Source organism: Urocitellus parryii, chromosome 1 (assembly GCF_045843805.1).
Source record: "Urocitellus parryii isolate mUroPar1 chromosome 1, mUroPar1.hap1, whole genome shotgun sequence".
In the NCBI taxonomy this organism is placed as follows: Eukaryota; Metazoa; Chordata; class Mammalia; order Rodentia; family Sciuridae; genus Urocitellus; species Urocitellus parryii.
The window spans coordinates 8,995,360-9,008,079 of record NC_135531.1 but is presented as its reverse complement, the minus strand read 5'-3'; positions in this window follow the sequence as shown (position 1 = coordinate 9,008,079).

The window sequence follows — 12,720 nt, the reverse complement described above, 5'->3', positions numbered from 1 at the left end:
ACTGAGCTTGCATCTGCTGCTGCTTCCTTGTTCTTCCAACTTCTTAAAAAAATGTTTTTGTAGTTGTAGATGGACAGAATGCCTTTATTTTATTAATTTTTATGTGGTGCTGAGGATTGAACCGAATGCCTCACTCATGCTAGGCAAGCACTTTGCCACTGAGCTACAGTCCCAGCCCATGTTATTCTAACTTTTATTCCATCCAAGCCATTTGGATGTTGCCCGCGCTTAGGGAGTCTCCACTTCAGTTGGTTATCCCACATGCCAATCATTCCTAGACACACCCTCATTGACTAATTCAGAACTCCCTTAATCATTGGCATCTCTTAATTCAATCAAGTTGACAATTCAAATTAACTATTACACTGACAGTAGTGTTGTCAAGTGCAGGAACTGGTAACTGAGAAGAGCCATACCTGGCACTCTCCTGGCTCTCCCTGCTCTGCTAATGTTCCCTTGGCACCCAGGAGGGAGGGGGATTGAGGGAGCCAAGTTGCAAGGGGGGAGGCGGTCTCTGGTGGGTTGGCTGGAAAGGAAGGTAGACCTCCCCCAGAAGTGATAGTGGGAGTTCATTGAGTGGGTTCCAGAAGTTCCCCTGCAATACCTTTGGATGACAGTTGGGGGTGCAGCTGGAACTGTGCCTGCATGGGGAGGTCACCTGGGTCATTGGGGCTCCTTCCTGGCTCACACAGAGGATACCTCTGTTGTGATCTGTCCCCACATGAATGATGGATTAGATGGATGAAGTAAAAAAATAGAAATAGAAAGTGCAACAGAAGAAGCTTCATCAGTAAATGGAAATGAATTCTGGATGTGTGACCCCCTCTCCCCCACACAGTTAAATAGGCTGTAAATGTCTGCTCTGGATGAGAGGATGTTTGAGGCAGTTGCCATGCAGAAGATAGGAAAGCGACGGATGTTACTGTGTGCCAGGGAGCCCCGTGTACTGTTTCCTCCCATCATCCTCAGGTAGGTGGTGCAGTCTTCAATGTGTTGTTTTTAAATCCAAGGGGCATTATTGCCAACCCGCTCAGTCACAGCCTGACACAGGAGCACAAGACCTTTATGGTGTTCAGTCGCTTACCTGGAATCTGTTCTGATTGGCTTTGGGCAGCAAACCAGGGTCACTGGGTAGATGCTAAGGGGACAAAAAGTTTAAGTTCAACAGGAAGTGCAGTCTTTTTAAAAAAATTTTTTTAGATGTTGATGGACCTTTATTTTATTTATTTATATGCGATGCTGAGAAGTGAACCCAGTGCCTCACACGTGCTAGGCAGGCTTTCTACAACTGAGCCACCACCCCAGCCCCAGAAGTGCAGTCGTAAGACGTTAGAACTGGAATGTGTTGCCTTCAGCTGGCAAGCTCCTGGGGAGCAGAGGCTGGACAGCCACTTGGTGGAGATGTTGCAGAAGGGATCTGCCTGCTAGTCGGCAGTCCCAGGATGACCTGCAGTGAGGACGGGTTTTCCAGCCCTAGTGGTGTTGCCTGAGTCTGTGTAGAACTCCGAGGTCTGTGTAGCACTGAAGCAGCCTTTGATGATGGAGGTGATTCACATGTTGCTGACAAACTTGGCATCCCCACAAACATAAGGAGGCTATGGCAGTGTTTTACTGTCGTATTGCAAAACAAAGAAGTCAAAATACTGGGAGGCTGACAAAGGAAGATAAATTGTACCAGAACCCCAGCTGTGAAGTGTGATTTCTCAGTGGAAAGTTGGAATCTAGAAAACTCCAGACACTTTAGCTAGAATGGACATAGTTGTGTTTACTCAGTACTGATTGAGACCAGGAGACTGTTCTAGAAGCCCCTGGTAGGCATATGTCACTAATGGCACCTCATGCTCTTTTGAGTGGCACTGCCCTCCATAACCCTGTCAAGGGACAACATTATGAGGACCAAAGTGCCTTCCCCATTCATCCCCAATTCATCTGACTAGGGTTGGGCTTCTGAGCCTAAGGCAGGCAGTAAGCTGGCCAAAAAAAGTAACTGTCAGGAAGAGATAAAATGAGCTATGTGGATTACATACTGAGAATTTAAACTAGGGAACAGTTTGGGAACAGAGAAGTAGAAACTAAGGACACAAGGCTGAGGCGAGAGGTGTGGTAGCCACAAGACATTGAGAGAACAACAGGCTTCTCTTAGTTCAGCGAGCCAGCCTCTGTCCTGAGAGGCTCCCCTGGCCAGCGGCTCCCCATCTCTACTCTCCATCTCCACAGATGGACCAGGGAACCTGGGTACCCCAGAGCAGAGCCGCAGAGCTATTGCTGAGCCTAGCCTGTCCTAGCCTGTTCCCTTGTCTAATCAGGCCGATGAACCTATTCCTCAAAGAACTCCATTTACAAAACAGCTAATTTTACAACTAGTAAAAATACCATTTGTCATATCAGGTATTAAACACAAGAAACTTGCTGGGTGTGGTGATGCATACCTGTAATCCCAGTGGCTTGGAAGGCTGGGGCAAGAGAATCATGAGTTCAAAGCCAGCCTCAGCAACTTAGCAAGACCTTAAGTAACTTGGTAAGACCCTGACCCTAAATAAAATACAAAAAAGGACAGGGGCCAGGCATGGTGGCTCATGCCTGTAATCCCAGCGTCTCAGGAGGCTGTTGCAAGTTCAAAAAACCAGTTTCAGCAATGGCAAGGTGATAAGCAACTCAGTGAGACCCTGTCTGTAAATGAAATACAACAAATAGGGCTGGGGATGTGGCTCAGTGGTCGAGTGCCCCTGAGTTAAATCCCCAGAAACCCCCTGCTTCCCAAAAATGACTTGGTATTTGGCTCAGTAGTTAAGTGTCTCTGGGTTCAATCCCTAGTATCAAAAAACAAACAAATCCAAAACCAAAAACAAATATAAAAAACACCCAAAGATAGTGCAGACTAGATATTTCAATAGAAAAAGGGATATTTATATAAACATAAGGATAGCTGCATCTAAATGCCACAAAGTTTCGTAGCTCAGAGAGAAAACTCTGGTGATCTGGGAACTTTAGCCAGAACACCTTATACCTTCAGACTGAGGTACTTTGTAATAACGACACATTCTGATGATATTGGAATTGGCACACTTGGGATTCAATGAACTGATGCAAATTGAACATGAACAAAAAGATCATATAACTTTTATAGGTGGGGGAAATTAGATGTCTTATTTTTCTAATTTAATATTACAGTGTGAACATTATCCAGGAAGGATTGATAAAACAATGGCTCATTGATCATCAGCGTTAATTCAAGGAAGGAAAGGAGGAATCAAATTCATTTTCTTCTCTGTCATATTGCAGGGTGAAAAATTGGGTAGCAAAATTATGTTTTATAATGATTAATCCAAATGTCAGTAGTTTCACCAAACTCCACATATATCTCAAACTTGGTGGCTACCTTCAGGTGGTGAGGTCGGATAGAGTTTTCTGTAAACATCTTTGCAGTGTTTTTTTTTTTTTTTTTTGTGTGTGTGTGTGTGTGGAATGTGACAGTTAAAGGAGAGGCAGTGTGACAGGGTACATCAGATACTTTTTTGTGTGGTGCTGGATGAGGACTGGGATCTGAGGTGAGAGTAAGACTTCCCCTTCACTGTATATTTTAAAATAATTTATATATATATATATATATATGTATATAAATAGTATGTATATAACTTTCCAGGTAATTTTAAAAGTTGCATATCAAAATACAAAATTAACTTTGATTCACTTATGAGATACAACTTTTTAAAGCCCATGTGAAAGTGACAGCTATTTAGCAATGATGTGGGGCTGAACTCTGCTAAAGTCTCATGTGGTCAGTAGTACTCTGGAAATCAGAAAGCTGAGGCGCACAAGGAAAATTTGTTATGTGGAGTTGAACTTACATAGTAATGGAGAATTGACTTCCAACACTTGTATGGGTCTGTGTTGCTTGTTTGTGATTTTTTTAACCTTTAAGTCTTTCTCCTTTTTCCTGTTATATCTTTGTTATGAAATGATAAGAGAAATACACAATTTGTGAGATTTAGGTCAGCAGCTCAAAGAACCAAAAAATTACAGACTTGACAGAAGGCGGGTAGGGAGAGACCCAGGGACTCCACGTGGAGGAGTAAGGAGGGCAGCTTTGGCGGAACACCCTTCTTCCTGAGTGGAGCTTTCCCCTCAGTCCTCTCCCAACCTCTGGCCTGTTGTGGATCAGCTATGTTTCCAATTGTCCCCTTCCATTCCTTCATTTTCCTTTCTGTCTTATCTGAAAATTTAATGCTAACTTTTAGAACTGTTTGTACCCAACACCCAATTTTGATAGCAAGATAAAAACCAAGACATGTTTTTCTTTGAGTTTAATATCATCTAACCAAGGAGTTTGTTATGATTTGGGTCTGGAATGTCCCCTGAGAACTCAAATGTGGAAATCTTGGTCCCAGTACGGCAGTGGTCAGCGGTATGGCTCTTGGGAAGTGATGGGATCACCAGGGCCCTGGCCTGGTTGGTGGATTCATCCTCTGAGTGAGTCACAGTGGAATGGACTGCTGGGAGATGGTGGAAACTAGGAGTGGGTTCTTGGGGGTGTACCCTTGGGGTCTGTATCGTCTCTCTGCCCCCTTCCTTTTCCTCTCTGCCACAAACTGAGCAGCTCTCCTCTGCCACTCCCTGCACCGTGATGTCCTGCCTCACCTGAGGCCCAAAGCAATGGAGCTGGCTGACCGTGGACCAAAACCCCTGAAACTGAGACTCCCAAGATCTTCCCTCCTCTGAGTTTTCTCAGGTGTTTGTCCCAGCAGTGGAAAGCTGACTCAACAGATGTGTCTGTTGAAAGAGCAGGGGGTGCACACAAACAACACTGAATGGGAGTTTCGGGTTATTGACTGTGAATTGGCCACAACTCCTGTCTAAAATACTTCTCCTGTGGTTTTGGAGCTTCTGCAGAAATGTGCCCGGGGACTGCCAATTCACTCTTGATTCCTAAGGCAGCCCTGTTAGGTCTTCCTACACCTGGTTGAAACCTTTCTCTACATTTCCCATCCACTCTCCCTAATTTCCTCCTTGGGACCAACCCAGAACAAGTCTAATAGTTTCTCCATGGGATAGACTTGGAATATCTGAGCTTTGTCCTGTCCCAGGGAATCTTCCATTTCCACAGTTCTTCACATAGCTCAGCCCTCTTAACAGAAGCTAGTTAGCTGGCATCTTTCTCAAACGAGCTGGAAATGGACACTGTCCCCAGTTATGGCCCCCAGTGCAGAGGACAGCAGTTCTACCTTGTCTTCATCTTGAATTCATCTTCAAATAAGATGGAGACTCACACTCTCCATTCATAAGGAGTTTACTTAGGCTTCTGAAAAGCCATATTCACCATGTACTGTTTTCAGGTGAATCACACAAGTGAAGTTATTTTTTGACCCTAGTGATTTTCTGTTTTTGAAACAGATAAAGAACCTTCAATATATTCTTTCAAAAATTGTATCATGTTAGATATGCCCACTGCTATAGGCTTTTAAGGGCTGTTGGATACGAATTTAATCAATCATTTGGTTATCCCTGTGCATTTTATGTCACATACAACACTGTGACCAGGGTTCTCATCTATGTTGCTTGAGGGAAATGGCCACAAACTTTGACACAGGACTGTGATCAGATCCCTGAGACCTCCTTTCATATCTGGGATGTTCGACTGACAACACATATAAGAGATTGTTCATTTACTTTATAATCTACTCATGATGCTGCTGACAGCTTGTGCTTCTGTCTTGAATGTAAGGACTGTGGGTGAGAATGTAACCACAACATCAGCCTCACAGGAGCATGTAGGGGACCAGGCCTGCACATCTCAGGGGGTCCATAGATACTTGTTGAGCCAGTGGTCAGGGGAAGAATATCAGGAGGGTTGGGCAGATGTCTTGCTATAGTCCAGCAACACTATTTGCCATTCATCCCAGACCTAGTGGTCTCATCTCTGTAGTTTAAATCATGAAACTAGTCACCCTGTTGCGATGTGTTCCTAGTAACTTGCCGCATTGTCTCTTTGCAGGCATGCAGAATCCCCACTACCTTTTGTCTGTGGTTTCCAGAATAGGTCTTCCTCACCTTTTCAACCTGACAACAATGTCAACATGCCTCTGGAGTCCTCTGGCACCTCTCTTGATCTACTCAATCTCTCTAACATCCCCAGTAAGGATTTATCCATCTCATTCATACAACCTCTCAGTTCTCTGGACATTATATTATCCTCACATGCTTGGAGATGGGATTAATTTAGAGCAGTTAAAGGATATGGTTATGTCTGTGGATTAAAAATCCCTAGGTGGACTGCACTTTGCTCTCTTCTGTTTTTTTATTTTGGTTCTTATAACTATAGAATTCTATCAATGTTAGCTTCTTCCTGGGTAGATGGACATAAATTTGAATTTTTTTCCAGTATTGAGGATTTGAACTCAGGAATTCTCTATCATTGAACTCTATCCTCAGATCTTTTTATTTTTTATTTTGAGATAGGGTCTTGCTAAGTTGCCCATGCTGTCCTTGAACTTGTGATTTTCCTGCCTCAGCCTCCCAATAGCTGGGATTACAGGAGTTCCCCACCATACCTAGCTCACACATTTGAAATTTTTAGTGAAAATGTTTTCTCTTAGCATGATGACAAATTGGGAGGGAATTTCCTCCACTAAAAATTTTCATTTATCATCTGTCAAAGCAAATATGTATTTTGCGGAGTGGTAGTTTCCAAAATTAGAACTATGAATATAACACATTTCTGCTTTTGTTTACAATTCACTAATTCTTTTCTGTTTAATATTTTTTTCAATCCAGAGATTGACTGAGCTGACATCTTTCCTCCTTCCTTTAATATTCAGTGCCCTCCTCTTTCCCTTGCAGCTTGGTCCTTTACATCCTGGCATGGACCCTGTTCTCTCTCTGACTTTAGTAGATCTTAGGTCTTTTCCTTCCACTTTTTTTTTTTCCCCCAAGGGGCTGGGATTGAACCCAGGGCTTTCCATGTGGTAGGAAACTACTTTACTACTGAGCTACACCACCAGGACATCCCCCCATTTAAATCTTTCTGAATACAACTTTTGATTGCAAAATTCATTCTCTAATGAAGCCTCTTTGTCATTTTGCTTTGTTCCCATTTAAATAGGCGTCATCTTGTTTTTATAAATTGTTTTATTTTGCATCCTATCTGCTGATGCAGCATCACTTTTGTTTCCAGTAAATGAAAGGAAAACATTTCCACCCACTTAGTACTTAGGCAAAAAGAAGAGCAAAAGCTTGAATGCTCAGCAATTCTCTGAGATAAGTACGTGATAGATTTATATTTTATTCTGCTTCATGGTTTGGCTCACATGTAGGTATTTTGTATCTTCAGTCATTTGGTGATTATTTCTTCAGGTTGGTTTTTATTTGATGCCATTTAAGACATGAAATTTTGATCCTCTCTAAGGAGAGTTTCTATTAAAACAGATGGTTCTGATTTTTATTTCAGGCATAAAGAATTTGCTATTGAACACAATGGATTATGTTTAGACTAACGTCAACAAACAAATATTTCAGATTATCCATATGACTATTGGTCAAATCCTGCAATCTTTTAGCAAACATGAAAATAATTCAGATTGATTATAATGAATTCTTTCTCAGAAGCAAATGAACTATTGCTGAAATTAAAACAAGAAAGGGTTTTACTGCACAATTTATATGTGAAGGGAAATGAAGAAGGACAGTGATTTGCAATTTACAGACAATTTTTTTTCTCCACAGCAGGAGAAATGTTTCAAAGTGGGCTTGATAATATTTTTCTCTCAGTTTTCAGTCTTTGGTTCAGAAAAACCCATAGTCTATCCTAAGAAATTAGAAATATCTTCTGACACAGGCTGATAATGGCAACACATGTAAGTACTGTGTAGAAATGTTTTTTTAGTGCATTTTAATCATATAAAGGGTTTCATTGTACATATTTATACTTGAAAATAACATACTTTGATTATATCCACCCCCAAGAAATGTTTTAACCTAGTATTTTAAGGTGTTAATGGTGGAATATAAAAGCCATACATATACTTAAACAGTTGAGGTGTAATTTGCACTGTGAAAATTTTAGTTCGCAGTGTTTTAAAAATATATATATATGTTTTTAGTTGTAGATGAACACAATACCTTTACTTATTTTTATGTGGTGCTGAGGATTGAACCCAGTGCCTCACAAGTGCTAGGAAAGCTCTCTACCACTGGCCACAATCCCAGTCCAGTGCTGTGAGTTTTGACAATTCATTTAGTCATGACTATCAACACAATCAAGATATAGAATAATTCCATTGTTCACAAAATTCCCTTATATCCTTTTGAAGTCAGTTCTTCGCTAGCTTCTACATCCTGGCAACCATTGGGCTGTTTGTTCACATAGTTTTTCCTTTGCCAGAATGTCATTATTCTAGTGGATTTTGTATCACTGTGACCAAAATACCTGACCAAAAGAAGTTAGAGGAGGAGAAGTGTATTCGGATTCATGGTTTCAGAGATCTCAGTCCACAGATGGCCAACTCCATTGCTCTGGGCCATAGATAAGGCAGAACACCATGGCAGAAGGGCATGGTGGAGTAGCACTACTCCATTTATGGCATCCAGGAAGCAGAGAGAAAGGAAGAGGAAGGGGACAGAGGGCAGATGAATCCTTCCAGGGAACAACTTGAGTGCCTACCTTCTCTAGCCATGCACCACCTGCCTGAATTAACATCCAGTCAGCCCATTCGAACTAGGATGGACAGACTAGGTTACAGCTGTCACAATCCACTCATTCATCTCTGAATATTCCTGTATTAATGTAGTACCTTTTTGGGAACATCTCATATATAAACTGTAACAAACATCTCATATATAAACTATGACACACTATAATATTCTGCTTATGGCCCCCCAAAACTCATGTCCATCTCCTAGAGTGCAGTAGTCTTACATTTCCAGCACTGGCCAAAAGTCCAAGTCCAAAGTTTTCTCTGAGACCCAAAGCAAACTTTTTGCTGTAAACCCCTTTAAGAATCAAAAGTAAGTTCCTGCCAGAAGCCACCTGTGAAATGTACATGACTCAAATCTGCATGGAAGCCATTTGGAAGGAGAGTCTGGTATCTGGGGACTCCCAGCGGCACTCCTGCCTGTTTGAGACTGCCCAGTGCACATGATATCCTACCTGGCTCTGCCAGGTTCAGCACTGCACTGGAGATGGGGTGACCTGCTGGAGCCACATAGCCACACAGCCTCTCAGAGATGGATGTGGCTTGCCAAGATTCCAGTCAACCTGTTGACTATAAGATATCATGAAGCAAGACTCTACCCACTGAAACCTTATCCCTGACTTTGATGTACTCTCCCTTAAATAAGGGACTGGAGCCATTTTCTAGTTCTATCTTTGGCTTTACCTTCAAAGCTTCACATATTGCCCTCTCAGGGGCAGCCCTCAGGAAAGATGACCCTACTATACTTTACCTGACCTCCTAGGCCTTCCTTTGAAATCTTGGTGGAAGCTATTATGACCCCTTAATTCAAGCATCCTGCATTCCTGAGAACCAGCACTTGGCATGGATGATACCAAGATCTTTGCCAGCTCATACAATACCTAGGGTCCCTGGGATCAGGGCTGCAGAGTCTCTGAGTGCCTTGGGTAGTTGAGTTATGTGAAACAATTTCTTATACCCCCCTGTGCAAGCAGTGCACCCACCCCTCTCTGTGATCTTTTCTCAAAGGAATTTTCCCATCTATACCCTTGAGCCTGTGAGTGTGGTTTTGCAAATTTCTGAGGTAAACTATCAAAAGTCAATTTGTTTTTCCATTTGTATTGTCTCTGTGCAATGTACTTAGCATCTTTTATATGACTATAATCTCTTTAACAAGCACACCTTCCTTGGCCCCAGTTTTACACTTTTCTTGACAAAATGCAAATTTTTAGAATCCTTTAGCTCTGCTTTCTGCTCCTGTTGTCACAGTAAACTGGCTTAAACCTGTTAGCAATATCCATGCCAATGACTGAAGGCTCTGCTGCCATGCAGTTTCCTTGGCCAGATTAATTACTCTATCACTTTTTAATTCAGCCTTACACAAAGTCTCAGGACATGGGCAAAAAAGTAGACAACATTCTAAAGCTTTTCCTGTCTACTTATCTGAACTTTTTCAAATATCTTTGGCAAACCAGTGCAAAGACTTTTGAAACACATGGTCAGTTTGGTCACAGCAACAACCCCACTTCTTGGTACCATTTTTTGTATTAGTTTTTGCATTTCTATGACCAAAGTACCTGACCAAAACAACGTAAGAGGATGAAAACTTTATTTGGAGCTCATGATTTCAGAGATCTTTGTCCATAAATGGCCAACTCCATTGTTATGGATCCAAGGTAAGGTAGTATATCATATAAACATTTGCATATAGCCGTGTGTGTGTGTGTGTGTGTGTGTGTGTGTGTGTGTGTATCACTTGGTTGCTGAAGTTTGGTAAATACTTAGGAATAAGATTGCTGTCCTGTGTATAAACTTTCTAAGAAGTTCAAGAATGTGCTATCCATTTGGCATTGTTTGTGTACATTGAGGTTTATGTCTTTGCATATGACTATAGAATGATTCCCATTCCCATAGTTTGTTGAAAAGATTATTTTTTCTCCATTGAATTTCCATTGTAACCATGTTAAAAATCAATTGACAGTATCTATCTATCTATCTATCTATCTATCTATAATCTATCTATCTATCTATCTATCTATCTATCTATCTATCTATCTATCTATTTCTGGACTCTATATTTTGTTTCATTGATTTATGTGTCCATATTTTATTCATGCCATGAAGTATTGAATATTTCAGCTTTATGTAAGTCTCAAAATTGGATGGTTAGTTTCCAACTTTGTTCTTTTTAAAAATTATTTTGGTTTTTGCAGTTTCTTTGCCTTCCTATATAAATTTTAGAATCAACTTGTCAATTTCTACCAAAAAATTCTGCTGGGATTTTGAAAGGGTTTGCATTAAATCTGTAGATTAAATGGGGAGATATTGTATATAAACAATATTGAGTCTTTCAATTCATGAATATGGTATATCCCACATTTATTTTGGTTTAAATTTTTAAGATCAGAGTTTTATGGTTTCAGCATATAAAACTTGCATATATTTTGTTGGATCTAATAGTTTATGAGTCCTTTATGACCTTTTTATTCACAAGATTATATATATCATCTAACCTAATGCTTTTATTTCTTTCTCTTGTCTAATTTCTCTGGTTAGAGCCTCCTGTACAATGTTAAGTAGAAGTAATGAGTGGACAGCTTTGTCTTAATCTCGTCCTTGGGGATAAGTTTTAGTCCTTCAGCATTAAGTGTAATGTTATCTATGCTTTTTATTTTTCCAGACATACTCTTTATCAGTATGAGGAAATTTTCCACTATTTCTAGTGTGTTAAGCGTTGTTATCATGAAATAGTGTTAGATCTTATTAAATCATTTTTCTCTCTATATATGGTCTTTTCCCCCTCCTATCAGATTGGCATATTATGTTGATAGATTTTCATGTGTTGAATCAATCTTGTGCTCATAGGATAAATCCCATTTGATCACAGTGAATTTTTTTTTTTGTACCAGGAATTGAACCCAGGGACGCTTAACCACTGATCACATCTCCAGTCCTCTCTATATATATACACACACACACATATATATATATATTTATTTAGAGACAGATGTCACTACGTTGCTTAGGGCCTCTCTTTAACTTGCTGAGGCTGGCTTTGACTCACGATTCTCCTCAGCCTCCTGAACTGCTAGGGTTACAGGCATGTGCCACCATACCCGGCACAATGAATAACTTTTTATGTTTATAGATTATGTTCCCTGATATTTTACTGAGGACTTTTTGTTCCTATCCTAATAAAGGATTTAAAAGTTTTATTTTTATTTATTTAGTTATTTTTGGTACCAGGGATTGAACTCAGGGACGCTTAACCACTGAGTCACATCCCCAGCCCTTTTTAGTTTTTATTTTGAGACAGAGTCTCATTAATTGCTGAGACTGTCCTTGAACTTGTGATCCTCCTGCCTCAGCCTCCCAAGCTGCTGGGATTATAGGCATGCACCACCATGCCTTGCATAATAAGGATATTGATCTGTAGTTTTCTTGTAATGTCTTTGTCTGGTTTGGTATTAGGTAATACTGTACTCAGAATGAGTTGGAAAATGTTCTCTCCTTTTTGATTTCATTTTTTTTTTTTTGGTACCAGGGATTGAATTCATGGGCACTCAACCACCAAGTCACATCCCCAGCTGTATTTTGTATTTCATTTAGAGACAGGTTTTCACTGGGTTGCTTAGCACCTTGCTTTTGCTGAAGCTGGCTTTGAATTCACAGTCCTCCTGTTTAAGCTCCCGAGCCACTAGGATTATAGGCTTGTGCCACCATGCCCTGCTCCTTTTTAATGTTTTGAAGTTTATTTTATAGAGTTTGTTAAGGATTGTTGTTAATTCTTTAAATATTTTGAGAATTCACCAGTGAAGTTGCTTGGATACCTGATGCTTCTGAAGAAATTAAAATCTGTTTTTAGTTTTATATGTGTCAAGGACTAGTCTATGCCTTATTTTGGTTATCACCTTAATTGTTTATTTTACATCTTTAGAAATAACTTACCTCCCCAAAGATCAAATCCATCAATAATTGACTAGTTCTAAAATTTATAGCTTTGTTACACAAGGGAGTTATGTTTGATGGGCTCAGTTATTTTTAATCTGATTAA